The sequence below is a fragment of the Calidris pugnax genome, unplaced genomic scaffold (genome assembly GCF_001431845.1).
Source record: "Calidris pugnax isolate Ruff unplaced genomic scaffold, ASM143184v1 scaffold8, whole genome shotgun sequence".
NCBI lineage: Eukaryota > Metazoa > Chordata > Aves > Charadriiformes > Scolopacidae > Calidris > Calidris pugnax.
Window position 1 is genome coordinate 25,797,062 of NW_015090830.1, and position 15,388 is coordinate 25,812,449.

Consider the following 15,388-nt stretch of genomic DNA (forward strand, 5'->3'; position numbering starts at 1 on the left):
GGAGAGACTTGCAAAAATGCAAAAAAAACCCAAAGCTGCTTCTTGCTGCATATCAGTAAAATATACTTTAAAGAAAGGATGGCTTTGTGAACCAAGATTATCATGGTACTGGCCTATTTTAAAACAAGGGTGAGCAGTACTATTAACTGTTCATGACTTTTTAACATAGGGCTATAAAGGTTTAGAAGGTGGGAGCTGTATTGGTGCGTGTTTGCAGCGGGCTGTAACCTGTAAAGCATCCCCCTGTGCTACCTTTTTTGTTCAACAGGTATGGATACTTATAGTCTTTACCAGGCCTTTTTGTAAAAAAAAAAATGCATAGCCTGTTTCTGACCAGCTTTGGTTTTACGAGCTGTTTCAGCAGAACACGTTTTAATTTAAATTTAGTGATCCAAGGAATGAAAGTTAATCTCTAAATGAATTATATGTGAAATAAATCTTACAAAAGCTTTTTTCTAAGATTTCATAATATTCCTTAAGTTGTTTACAGCAAATTTTTTTTTTCTAATCTATCAAAGTAGATATAATAGCGCTGCCAGACTTGATATTCTAACCTGAAGCATGCCTTTATCAAAAACAGGATAGTACAAAGAGAGCTTTCAGTGTATGGAGACTTGTTCCCAAAATTGTTTCGTTTTAAGTAATTCTGGGGTTTTAGAGGATTTTCTCATAAGTTATTGAGAAAAGTAGCTGCTTTTTACATGTTGCTATCATTTTGCTAAGCATAGGGTAAAAATGATGCATAGATACATTAAATCTAAGCTCTGTGTGTTTGTTTCTGCAGATAGGAACAACTACTTTGGCTTTTAAAGTATATCTGGCTATATAGAAAATGCGTTATTCTAATGTTATTCTATATGATATTGAAAGTAGATCTATAAAGCTTCCACCTTTAGAATATATATGCACAAGGTATTTTTAAAAAAGTGAAGGCTGGTTATTCTATAGGGAGGAAGACTTTTCCATAGATTCTGTTTGGTTTTCCTACCAATGCTGACAGTACGTTACGCGTCTGCATCCTTCCCTGCTTGGCCAGAGTAAAGAGAAGCTGTAAGCCTTTTCCAGCTGTTTGCTTGCTCACTGAAAATGGGGTAAAACCTCTATAAATAGAGTTGAGTCACCTCATTTTAACAAATGTGTCTGCCTCCAAATTCTAAATCAAATGTAGCTTAGGCTGTCAATACTAATTGGCCACAGTTAAGAATGAGTTGTCTGAGCCACATTAGACAATTTGCAAGCTGATCCCTAACGTAATTCTGCATATAGGGCCTGATTGAGCCTCATCACAAGTCTGACATGTTTTTACATTTAAATTTGAGGTGTTATTTCCTGTGAGTGATATTTAAAGGTGTCTGCTCAAGTCCTGGTCTGTCTGACCTGTTTCTTCGTAACTTTTTCTTTGTTTTGTCAACGTGCCCTGATACTTCTATTTCAACATAAGAATAAATGTAACTGTGTAATATAGCATAATATATGTTAGGTGCTATGGAGAATCTTTACAGACACTTGCATAATGCAATTATTTACAGATTTGTTTGCAATTCTGGGATTATAAAAATGCAAGTCCATTTTAGTGACATAAAGGCTAGGTTTGTACCATTACCTTTCAATCAGCTGTTAATGATCATTGATCATAAGGTGACTTATTTTTTAAATTGAACCTATGGTTGATTGCAACTGTTTGCTTCTAAGACATCTTTGAGATAAAGCATCTTTCCTTTGCCTTGGTAGTCTTTGTTCTTGTCAGGCACCAGCATCAGAGAGCTCTGAATATTGCTCTGCTTATTCAGAAGCTCTGCTTCTCTGTGTTAGTCCTGCAGCTGTGAGTGTTCCAGCTCCTGTGTCAGCATCGCCAAGGATATTTCCATTCCATGTACAACTGAGATTATGAAAAGCTGCAGAGCTAGAGCCCCCTACTGATGTAAAAAAAAAAAAAAATCCCTGCTGCAATGCAGTCACAAAATGAATAATTACCTGAATGGCTGTGCTGCTATAACTTTTTCATGTCTACAGTAGTGGTATTAATTTTAGGTTTTGAGAGAATGTCAGTGTTACTCTATATTGTTATGGGTTTTGTGTATGAGTTTGCAATTTCTCTTTGCCAGGCATCAGCTGTAGACAAGATTCTTTGCCACTTCTCATGGCAAATATGAAAATAGCTCTTTCTCGGAGATGAACACAGACAGCTGTCTATCTCAGATATTTTAGTGCTCCGGCATCAACCTTGCTTCATCACAGAGGTATTGAGGACTGGATATAGCTGGCATACCACAACGCAGAGATCATATCAGAACCTGCGTAATATTCATCGCCTTCATATTGAGCTGGTTGTAGAAGCTGGCCACTCTTCAGTTGCTGGGCTTATCGGTCACTGTGGTTTGGATTGTGGGTTTTTTTCTTTTTTTTCCTTATTCTGTGCCTAACTCTGCCCATTGAGTGCTCATATTTCTTCACTAGTTCACTTAAAAGTTGCATGCTTGTTTGTACGGAGTCTTTCTGCAGTCCCATTGCCCAGTTCAAGGAGAAACTATTTCAAAACTGACCTGTCTTGGCTGTCATCTTTACATTTCCAGTAAAGCAAATTCAGGAATTGTTTTCCCCGATGCTCGTTGCTTGGGGTGGCTTTGTCAGCTTGAGCACATTGACAAATGTCTCTTGGCTCTTGTGATAATGAGACCGAGCTAATCAGGCTTACTCAAGAGGGGAGGTTCATTGACAATCAAGCAGTGCTTCATGAAGCCAGCTGATGTCTGGCAACGCTAATGCTAAACAGGTTAAAATTAGTAAGTCGTGGCAGATCCAGGATGACTCTGCTTATAGCTAGCTTGGGTCGGGGTGTGTTTACTAGCTTGTTCATAGTATGCGTGAATAAATCTATGCTGAACACAGCATATCTGTGTTTATATAGCAGTGTTCTTGAGCTAGTAAGCCCTACTCTATCCCAATTGCTCTACACAGTTGCTTTCCTGTAGAAAAGCTGCACTTGCAGATAAATGAAAGCAGATTTGTGCCTGCCTTTTATTCTCACCTTAGTATTTTAGTAGGCTGTGACTTCTGAAAAGCTTTATACGATGCTGAACAAGAAGTTCAGGAGTTCAGCCTTTGAAATGGAGAAAAAGTTTTGGTTTTTTTTTTCTGAAATACATAGCAATGAATATTTATTCCATCTCTCTAAGTGAAAAATATGTTACAGTTAGCCTTGGGATGGTAAAACCTAGCACTGGGCTAATAAGAGTTGTTAAAACATCCAATAATAAGGAATCATTGTGTGAAAGCTCTGAAACAGTTGAGATGCAAAAAATATGGAGATTTGGTCTACATTTTGTGTATACCTGAAACTCTTTGCTTATGCTTGTATATATTTTCTCTTCAGGTTGAGGATTATTTGGGTTTTCTTATCTATTGGAGTAAGGTCCATAGCTCTAGAAAAATTTTTTTTTGTAGAGTTACTCTACAAAAGCAATGTTTTCCAATCCTGACACTGTTCAATAATGGTTAGCATTTCAGAAGTTTGGTGTTTGTCTCTGAGCTGAGGCACGTTAGAGCCTTAAATGTAAACTAAATAATCCGTAATTCAGGTTTAAGTGATTAGAAGTCAAGCTCCTTCCCACTCTTGGATTTTTATGGGGTTTTTTTAATGGAATAATCAAATGGTTAAGCCTTAAATGCTTCTCAGAAGTTTTCAAGGACAATGTGTACTTCCAGGTTGGCTGCAGCCTTTGAGGATGACTTAAAAGAGAATATGTGAATAAGTATCCTGGAACTTTTTTTTTTCTTTTTCTTTCTTTTTCTTTTTTTTCCAGAAAAAGCTGAGGTTTTCTCTTAAGAAGGGCAGGCTACAAAAACCTGTATTGCTTTGCATATGAAAAGAAAAAATAATGATTATTTTAAACCTCTTTCACCACTTCGGCAGGTTTTGCCAAATAAAATAGTGAGCATATAGATAGAACTGTCCTGTTCTCTTTTTAAAAACCAATTGGGCAGATGACAAGCTGGATTGATGGAGGAAGCCTGCCCATACCTGTTCAAAGCTGCCTCCGTGTGTCCAGAAATGTAATATTAACTGGGCCAGAGTGGGAGTGAGTTTTAGCAGTAGATTACACGTCATCCTAGTCTTTGTTATGTAGGAATCCTACTGCTTTTTAGGTTTGGGCAATCAATATCCTATCTCTACAAAATGCTCGTGAAGGTAAACACCATAATACATGTGTTTAGCATCTATGGAAGCTGTCAAGAAGGCACTTTAACATATTTTGATGACCAAAAAATTGTTGTAAAATGAAGTTTATGTCCAAAGAAAACTTGTTCTAAAGAAATGAGGGAAAGCAATCTGAGTAGACTAAATATTTTTTAATAAATATTTTTTTTTATGCGAAGTGATTTATACCCAATTTTCTATTCTTTTTTTTCATAACATAAATAATACAAAACTAGATTAGGAGCTCAAAAATTGTACGATCCCTTGATACTAACATACTGATACCGTGGTGCCCTCAGCACTTCATTAGCATCTTGCTACAGATGACTCGCCTTGGCAGTGAAATGTGTCAGAAAAAAATCACTCGGAGCCCAGGCACTGTGCCCTCTCAAATTGCCATGTGTCATTTTTGATAGTATATTAGGGTTTCTAACTTAATGTGCCAGTGGTATTTTGTGATAGTATTTAAACACTTTTTGTAAGCATCCTTTCATTAACAAATTAGATTAATTTACGTTACTAAAAAAAAAAAAGTTTTGATCACCAGGCTGTGCATGTCTCTTGCTAAATCCCTAGGAATAGGAAGAAAGGTATGGCTACTTCTGGCAAAACTGTTCCTCAGTTAATAGCCAGGCTAAGAGTTCTTAGGAGAGACTTGCAAAAATGCAAAAAAAACCCAAAGCTGCTTCTTGCTGCATATCAGTAAAATATACTTTAAAGAAAGGATGGCTTTGTGAACCAAGATTATCATGGTACTGGCCTATTTTAAAACAAGGGTGAGCAGTACTATTAACTGTTCATGACTTTTTAACATAGGGCTATAAAGGTTTAGAAGGTGGGAGCTGTATTGGTGCGTGTTTGCAGCGGGCTGTAACCTGTAAAGCATCCCCCTGTGCTACCTTTTTTGTTCAACAGGTATGGATACTTATAGTCTTTACCAGGCCTTTTTGTAAAAAAAAAAATGCATAGCCTGTTTCTGACCAGCTTTGGTTTTACGAGCTGTTTCAGCAGAACACGTTTTAATTTAAATTTAGTGATCCAAGGAATGAAAGTTAATCTCTAAATGAATTATATGTGAAATAAATCTTACAAAAGCTTTTTTCTAAGATTTCATAATATTCCTTAAGTTGTTTACAGCAATTATTTTTTTTTTCTAATCTATCAAAGTAGATATAATAGCGCTGCCAGACTTGATATTCTAACCTGAAGCATGCCTTTATCAAAAACAGGATAGTACAAAGAGAGCTTTCAGTGTATGGAGACTTAAATAGAGGGAAAAAATAGGTGTTTTTTTTTTTAATTATGAGCAAGACTAGTTTTTGTTACATTTCTGGTTATACTGATTCACCACCTGCTCACATGAGCCAGTGGTAATTGTGGTAAAGAACAGTAAAATCTGCATTTGAAGTGCTTGAGACAAAGGGATGTTGAAGCACATGCATAAATGCATTATGTGACTCTAGAAAGCAAGTCAGAAATTTGAAAGGAAAAAATGCTCTAATGCCAAAGAAAGACAATAGAATAAACAGAACGTGAAAGGCAGGTTCTTCTGAGGTTACTCAGAAGAAATGGGACTGAGTTATATCACGCATTCTCCCTTAAATTTGGTGTTCTGAGGGACGACTTAACCTACTTCAGACAGTTTATCCTTCCAGTGACATCTTTGTAGCATAAAATAGTTTGTTTCAAAGTGACTTAAATTCAGCCCAAATCTCTTAATACAAACTTTGTGTATTGTAGGAAAGTTTAATTATTGCATGTATTATGTCATAATATTGCCTCTTAAAGCGTGTTAAAAAAATGTGCCAGCTTTTTTGAAGACATGAGTGGTAATGTCTTGCTGCTCAGATAGCTGTTCCTAAACGGTCAGGTGGTAAGAATATACATAAAAAGCTATTCAATTCATTAAGGCAAAAAAAAGCAAAATGGAAAGTCTTCATATACGGAGGAAAAAGTTAAGATCAAAGACAAGCTAAAAATTGTTAGATAAGCTAACGTACTTGGAAAACATTTTCCTGATATCAAACTAAGTGAATTCTTCTCTGTCTGGTAAGAAATGGCCCCATGCTGCAGCCCATAGCTGCTTATAGCTGTGGAAGTTACAAGAAATTCATATTGTTAGCTCACTTCAGCCAAACTTAATAATGGACTTGGAAATACTGGAAAGAGGCACCAAGAAGTGCATAAATCTAGGCCCCAAATGTTTTTTTTCCTCCTATTTAAGGTCTTGGAGCTGAGCTATACAAGCGCTGGAGGGTATACCTAAATAGTCTAGTCCGTGAGGTTTCAGCCCATCACTCCTAGAGTGCTTTCTGTGACCACCCAACTAAGCCTGGAGAGGAGGAAAGGGTCTTACTCGACCCAGAATAACCACATAAAGTAATACTAGGCAAACCATGAAAATGGTGTAGTAAAACTAAGCTCCCTGGTGTAGCAGAATGGAACAACATTACTCAACTGAGGGGCTGTTTGCTGCTGAGGAGGGAGCATTCCCTGGTGGGAACAGAAGGCTGCAAAGAACCCCAGGGCCAATCTCTTCCTACTACTGGCTTTTTGTCTTACCTAAAGCCAGAACCTTTTGTAAATAATGTTCTCTAACAGACTAAAAACACATTCTTATTTTTGAAGGGTAGCTGTAGATCTTCCTCTTACTCCTTGGCCTTTAGCTCACGTTGTTGGAGCCTTCTCTGGAATTTTGGCGTGGATGTTTTCAGCAGTCTAAAATTGAAGAATCATTGCATTTAGTAGCCAGGGGGCTCTTGTTTGTGTCAGGGTATCATTTGTTTTAGAAATGGTGCAACAGAAGAAATAAAGCCTGCCTCGGGTAGGCTGAAGCTGTCCTTCCTCTTCATCCTGGTCGTAAGCTATCGTGGGGTCCAGGCAGACCTGGACCTGTTCTCGTTCTTGATTGCCCTCAAGTCTGTCCTGCTGAATAGGTGAAGAGCTGTATTCTGGCCATAGGTATTGAGGTAACTTTCATTTTATTCTCAGACTTCACCGTTTGTAAAAAATCGCCATGTAGATTTACAGGCCTGTTACGATTTAACGAACTCTTGGCAGAGGTTTTCTTTTGAAAACAGAATAAAGGAAAGGAAGATTAGAGGTATGGATGGCTTTTTAATCAGATAAAGCCATAGCTTCCAGGCTGCAGCGATGTCACTGGCTCGGGAAGGCTTTGGAGCAGTCGTTTTGTTATCTCCCTTGAGACATTTTGTCCTTAGATACTTTGAATTAAAAAAATCATTGTGGGTTTTACAATTAGTAACTTTTAGTCTGTGCAACTTTATTTTACAATTCAGAAGTTGGTAGTTAGGAATGGGCTTTTTTTCTCTTTCCAACATCATGAAGTGTTACTGATGTAATTGAAGAAGGCAATTTTCATTATGCTAATAATGTTAATGTTTTAGAATCCCTAAGTCAGCAGTTGAGGCATCCTAATTACCGAGGAAAGGCTTGACCTCGTGTTTCTTTTAGCAGTTTCAAGTATTTGTCCTACAGATCACAAGAATGTTTACAACGTTTCTACTCAAATCTAGGCATTGCTTTCCAGAGGGGAAATTCAGAGATATTCAGAACCTAGCACTGGGCTAATAAGAGTTGTTAAAACATCCAATAATAAGGAATCATTGTGTGAAAGCTCTGAAACAGTTGAGATGCAAAAAATATGGAGATTTGGTCTACATTTTGTGTATACCTGAAACTCTTTGCTTATGCTTGTATGTATTTTCTCTTCAGGTTGAGGATTCTTTGGGTTCTCTTATCTATTGGAGTAAGGTCCATAGCTCTAGAAAAATTTTTTTTTGTAGAGTTACTCTACAAAAGCAATGTTTTCCAATCCTGACACTGTTCAATAATGGTTAGCATTTCAGAAGTTTGGTGTTTGTCTCTGAGCTGAGGCACGTTAGAGCCTTAAATGTAAACTAAATAATCTGTAATTCAGGTTTAAATGATTAGAAATCAAGCTCCTTCCCACTCTTGGATTTTTATGGTTTTTTTTTTAATGGAATAACCAAATGGGTAAGCCTTAAATGCTTCTCAGAAGTTTTCAAGGACAATGTGTACTTGCAGGTTGGCTGCAGCCTTTGGGGATGACTTAAAAGAGAATATGTGAATAAGTATCCTGGTACATTTTTTTTCTCTTTTTTTTTTTTTTTTTCGTTCCCACTCTTGGATTTTTATGGGGTTTTTTTAATGGAATAATCAAATGGTTAAGCCTTAAATGCTTCTCAGAAGTTTTCAATTTTTTTTTTAATGGAATAACCAAATGGGTAAGCCTTAAATGCTTCTCAGAAGTTTTCAAGGACAATGTGTACTTCCAGGTTGGCTGCAGCCTTTGAGGATGACTTAAAAGAGAATATGTGAATAAGTATCCTGGTACATTTTTTTTCTCTTTTTTTTTTTTTTTTCGGAAAAGCTGAGATTTTCTCTTAAGAACCAGAAAAAGCTGAGGTTTTCTCTTAAGAAGGGCAGGCTACAAAAACCTGTATTGCTTTGCATATGAAAAGAAAAAATAATGATTATTTTAATTTTCTCTTAAGAAGGGCAGGCTGCAAAAACCTGTATTGCTTTTCATATGAAAAGAAAAAATAATGATTATTTTAAACCTCTTTCACCACTTCGGCAGGTTTTGCCAAATAAAATAGTGAGCATATAGATAGAACTGTCCTGTTCTCTTTTTAAAAACCAATTGGGCAGACGACAAGCTGGATTGATGGAGGAAGCCTGCCCATACCTGTTCAAAGCTGCCTCCGTGTGTCCAGAAATGTAATATTAACTGGGCCAGAGTGGGAGTGAGTTTTAGCAGTAGATTACACGTCATCCTAGTCTTTGTTATGTAGGAATCCTACTGCTTTTTAGGTTTGGGCAATCAATATCCTATCTCTACAAAATGCTCGTGAAGGTAAACACCATAATACATGTGTTTAGCATCTATGGAAGCTGTCAAGAAGGCACTTTAACATATTTTGATGACCAAAAAATTGTTGTAAAATGAAGTTTATGTCCAAAGAAAACTTGTTCTAAAGAAATGAGGGAAAGCAATCTGAGTAGACTAAATATTTTTTAATAAATATTTTTATGCGAAGTGATTTATACCCAATTTTCTATTCTTTTTTTTCATAACATAAATAATACAAAACTAGATTAGGAGCTCAAAAATTGTACGATCCCTTGATACTAACATACTGATACCGTGGTGCCCTCAGCACTTCATTAGCATCTTGCTACAGATGACTCGCCTTGGCAGTGAAATGTGTCAGAAAAAAATCACTCGGAGCCCAGGCACTGTGCCCTCTCAAATTGCCATGTGTCATTTTTGATAGTATATTAGGGTTTCTAACTTAATGTGCCAGTGGTATTTTGTGATAGTATTTAAACATCTTTTCTAAGCATCCTTTCATTAACAAATTAGATTAATTTACGTTACTAAAAAAAAAAAAAAAATCTTGATCACCAGGCTGTGCATGTCTCTTGCTAAATCCCTAGGAATATGAATAAAGGTATGGCTGCTTCTGGCAAAACTGTTCCTCAGTTAATAGCCAGGCTAAGAGTTCTTAGGAGAGACTTGCAAAAATGCAAAAAAAACCCAAAGCTGCTTCTTGCTGCATATCAGTAAAATATACTTTAAAGAAAGGATGGCTTTGTGAACCAAGATTATCATGGTACTGGCCTATTTTAAAACAAGGGTGAGCAGTACTATTAACTGTTCATGACTTTTTAACATAGGGCTATAAAGGTTTAGAAGGTGGGAGCTGTATTGGTGCGTGTTTGCAGCGGGCTGTAACCTGTAAAGCATCCCCCTGTGCTACCTTTTTTGTTCAACAGGTATGGATACTTATAGTCTTTACCAGGCCTTTTTGTAAAAAAAAAAATGCATAGCCTGTTTCTGACCAGCTTTGGTTTTACGAGCTGTTTCAGCAGAACATGTTTTAATTTAAATTTAGTGATCCAAGGAATGAAAGTTAATCTCTAAATGAATTATATGTGAAATAAATCTTACAAAAGCTTTTTTCTAAGATTTCATAATATTCCTTAAGTTGTTTACAGCAATGTCCTGTAGTTTAGAAGTAACTTGTAAGACCAAAACACTAGCTTTTTACTTTTCTTTTTTAATAACAAATAAAAAAAAAAACCTTCATATAAGTCATGCAAGTGTGTAGGTCAGTCCCAAAGCATGTTTTGGTAAAAAGAAAAAATGTCAAGCAAAACCAGCCCCAAACACTGAATTGTTTTGGTTCTTAGGAACAGTCTTGAGCACACTCAGGATTTCAGGATGTCAGCAACATACTTAAGTAAATTCAAAAAAGGTATGGTATAAATATCATGATTTATTTTTTCAAGACTACCAGCCTATTACATTTCAAGTAATTGTATGCATAGAGTTTGAGAGATGTGTTAAAAGAATTTGGTCTTCGTCATGTTTGTTAGGTAAATCATCATGGCCAGAAACACTGAGAGACTTACTCAGCTAATGGAAAGAACACTAAAAGAAATGCAGTGCAGATAAAGCCATTTTAATTGATGTGTGAAACGTCTATTTGCCTTTTTTCAGTCTGGGATTTGTTTGCAGAGTATCAATTTACCCACTAATTGAATAGAGCCGGTGGTCTGCTACCTTTTATGTTCAATAACTACTAAGAGGGCATCATGGTCCCTGGCCCCAACCATGGCAGCGTTTTAATTTATAGAGAGTGTGTTGAGCTAATACCATGTTTTACATGGGGATATCTGCAATTACTGGTGTACCTGGTCATCTTAAATTCATAAAAATAACTCTAAAATGAAATTATTTGCCAAGGGGGGAATATAAGGTACATACCGAAACCTTTTGACACATTCAGATGGCAAATTATATTAGTGTCTGCAAGTTCTTCCAAAGATGCAATGCATTCAGCACAATGTCAAATACCTGCTTCAGAAACATGGGGTTTACACCGAAATGCAGTTGGTTTTTAGCTGTGATTACTGTCAATACCGGATGGATTGTTTCCATTGCTAACAATGAGCAGTCATTTTTGTGGCAGTAGAAACAAATATAAGAAATTCCTTGTAAATACTTGGGGTTTTTTTTCCTGTTTTTCCTTTAACTTACACAATCAGTTGGAGCAAAAGTATAATTGATCCTTTGGGAAAGACTGGGGTGGAGGTGGAAATTGTCTTCCATGCAAAACTGGAGCACAAAATGAACAGCTGCCCATTAAACCTATTCTTTTCGTAGAATTTTCTGTAATTCCAGTTAAGAATTTATTCAGAACACTCCACTGCTTTTAAGAGAGATCATTTAGGAGGTTACATGTGTTGTCCTGTTACTGTCTAAGATAGTTAGTTTCTCAGTTCTGTTAAAACTTTTAAAATACTTGCTAGTTTTAAAAACAAGAATTAAAGTTTATTTACAGCTTCCTTTTTTTTTTTCAATATGTGGTTTACATTACTGCATGAGTAACTGCTTCTTCCAAAAAACTTACAGCATCGTGATAGGTTTCTGTCACATCCATATTGCCATCCCAAAACATTACCTATAAATTATCTTTCTGACAAATTGAGGTCGCTCAGACAGTTTCTTTTTGGAGGTTTTCTCAGAGTCTTGATTCATTTTGAATGTGTTAACTCAACTTTTGGAGTAAGAACGTTTTCCAGCTGACCTGGTTTGTTAATAAGACAGAAGGTTTTGGCTTTCTTTTTAACAAAGCTCTAGGTACTTTACAGCTTATAATTGGAGAATGAGACTTAAAATCTCATTGCTCTTTGGTCTCTATTTTGTCTGCGTGAGTGTATGCTGTATTCCTCCTAAATGAGAAATAAAATAGCTTTGTCAGCTGAGGACTTTTTCTGGCTTTTATAATCTTGTGTTTAAAAGAATTGTCAGACTTTTCATTCTCTTGCTAAATGGAACGATTTGTCATCTTCAAGGGATGAATCATTTTTCTTTTTCGACGTTAATCATTCTTGCTGTGTTACAAAAGTTTTTAAGTATTTTAAAGATAGCTGCTATGGTAGTGTTTCAGCAGTAAACATCCCCTCACTGTATCTTACCAGTGAAAATTTGTTTTAGCTGGCATTTTCTTCTGAAGTGTTATGTTCCATTTGTATTAATCATATAAAATCTGATGTTATAAGCAGAAATTGTACATCAGCATCTGTCTTGGTCTGAACCAGATTGAAAGTTTTCTCTGTTCTTTAAGCTTTTTTATTTATTTAAAGTTAGTGATGTGTCCAGGTAGATACCTGCTGCCTAAACATTAATGTGCTTTTCTTACCTATTCATTTGTTCGAGCGAAGAGCTTAAATCTTGCTGCCTCAATGAAAACATATTTTCCTTTCCATTTCTCTTGACAATTCTGGAAAATGAAGATGGTAGTCTTTGTGTTTTTCAGCACAGTTTGCAATTTAAGATATTCAGTAGTTAGTTAGTCAATCTGTATTTTGGGAGCCCTTCTAATTAAAAGTGGTTTGTAAGGACCATCCCACATTAATTGTTTTCATCTGCAATGATTTTCAAAATTTGCTGTATTTCTGATTTATACATGCATTTTAAATGCCCTTATACAGGAATGGGGCATGTCCATGTAAAACTACTTTAGTAATTCTAATATTAAATGGCATTCCAGACTTCAAAAGAATAATGTCATCTTTGTGCAGAATGAAAGAAAAGAAGACATGGCAATAGCAGGACTGCTAGTCTGTCAGAACTGTCCGCACAAAGCAGATTTTTAAAATACTATAAAAATTCAGTTTGAGAGACATCTGAATGTCTATCAACTTGATTTGTTCTTTGAAAACCTTAACTCTTCTAACAAAGCTATGCAGGCGTGGTGTTCCTGCCATCCCATCCCAAACTGTAATACTTCAAACACTTGAGGCTTCCTGTGTATTCTGTACTCTTTGAAAAATCCCTACCCTCTGTACTTCCCACATTTCCACCAGATTCACTGTTGACTTATCTCTAGCCACCTTTTAAGTCTCCCTGACCCTGGATTGCATTCCATGATTCTTATTTTCCACGTGTATGACAACTTCCTCTGCTGGAAAAAGCCTTTTTGGACTAATAAAATTTGATTTGACACAGCAATCCTTAAAGTTTCTACCTGAAACCATCGTCTGTGTTTAGATGCACTAAGCTGGTGTGTGGTTTCTTTGTTATTTTGGTTTCTTTAGAGTTTTCACAATGAAAAATCTGGGCATTAGACAGCAATGTTTCAGGTAGTAAAAATGTACCAAGACAAGGGCCAATGGAAAACCAGTTTAAATTGTAGATCTAGGAAGCTTGCAAGTTACTTTTCATTTTTTTTATAGGAGTTATTCCATCCAAGGATAGTACAGCCTGGATTTTTAAATCCAGTTTTAAAGTTTGAGTTGTAGAACTCTGAACGATTACATATTTAAATAAATTGTTTTTCACAAGGATATTTTGTAACAAAATGTCCTTGCTTTCCCTTACAGTGGCAAATCTCCTCAAAATTATTACTTTAGGATGTTTTGAAGTACTTCTTACCTTTTTTATTACTATTTGTTTTCCCTGTGCTTCATTTCTCTTTCACAATACAGATTGGCAGAATCCTCTGTGGAAAGTAGCACAAGATAAGGAAGAAAAATGATTTGCTACTACCCTCAAACAGGAATAGCTTAGTGAGGCTTGTAGAAAGATAATAAATCCCCAATAATTCCACCAAATCTGTCTATTTAGCAGAGGACTGAAGAAAAATGCCACATACTCCATCTTTCTGAAGTCAACAGGAGTGTGACTGGTGTCACCTCTGTGCCTGGTGAAATTGCTCTGTGGAGCACCTTCATCATCTTGGGTTCTTTTCTCTCTCTGTTAGGACATCAGAAAAAGAAATGGAAACCAAACTTCTGTATTTTCTATTTCCCCTCCCTCCTTGCTTGCAAGCTCTCCCTTGATTTCTCTTTCTCTGAAAAAGATATCTCATTTACCTCTTTCCAGTAGAGTACTGGGCAGATGTAAATGTTTTGCATTTAGTTTGATAAAGAGAAGGGCAGCTTTGACTTTCCTTCTGTGTATATCCAAGTAAACAAATCAGATGTGCGTTTATGAAAGAAAGGGCAGCTTTGACTTTCCTTCTCTGTATACCCAGTAAACAAATCAGATGTGCGTTTATGAAAGATGAGATATAAGTGACTTTCTTACAGCTTTCTTCTAGCTTTTGGGATTGCCAGTGTAAAAGCAGTGGATAAGTAGTGTAAAATCTTTTCGGCCATGTTCATATACAGAGTTTTTCTTCTTGATAAAGCAGGTGTGGCATTAGTGAGAACAGAGAGCAGTTGTGAAGTCTATTTTAACTTACGCTGGGATAAGCTACTTTTAGGAAAAATTCTTAAATATCAATAGAGAAATATTCACATGTAGTTTCTTTCCATGTCTTCTGCTACTCACAAAAATAGAGACACTGTGGGATCTTCACCTTTATTTTCTCCTGTTTTCATCTCTCTCCGAAGGTTGAATGCCAACTCGAAGAGAATATAACCTTTTGAAGCTCAGCAGGGTAGCTCATGAGTATGATTTGCTTTTAATGATGGTTTCAGCAGTTCCAACCTGTCAGAGCAAATTAGCATACTCTTAGAGGAGTATCAAATCCCTTGCTAACCTTTCAGAAGCAAAGGCCAAACAACCATTCAATGAAATGTGTACATATTTTGATAGATTTGGCTTGATTAGTTAGCATAAGCAGACAATCTGGTTTGAATGGGCTTCTCTACATTCTGTTCCGTTCATATTGTATTACTTGGGAATAAATTTCTTTAAAGTTATGTATCTATCAAGGAATACCTGTAAATATAAGAATACTTATTAGCTAGAGATATTGATATGCCTTGCCCAATTGGTTCTATAGGTTGTAATGGTGTAAAATATGTATAGTACAAAGTGTATGTTATTATATGTTACAACAGTATGAAGCATCTATCCCTTTAATTTCATAAGACAGCACTTCTTTCATAATACAGTTTCTTCTTTACAGCTGCTCATGTTGTTACAATAAAGTGCAAACACCCTCAAATGTGACTGTGTAATGTTTTTGTAATACAGTTTCTTGTTTACAGACAGTTTCTTGTTTACAGCTGCTCATGTTGTCACAAAAAACTGCAAACACCCTCAAATGTGACTGTGTAATGTATGTGAGTATATGTACATCTAAAGTTAAACATCGACTAAATAGACTGAATTTGAATAGAGTG

General features: G+C 36.2%; 1 protein-coding gene across 1 annotated transcript in view; it reads left to right on the forward strand.

Moving 5' to 3' along the window:
* The window catches only part of CTDP1 (CTD phosphatase subunit 1), a 118,712-nt gene that overhangs the window by 63,650 nt on the left and 39,674 nt on the right, over positions 1 to 15,388 (forward strand). The gene's annotated exons all lie outside the window — the stretch shown is intronic.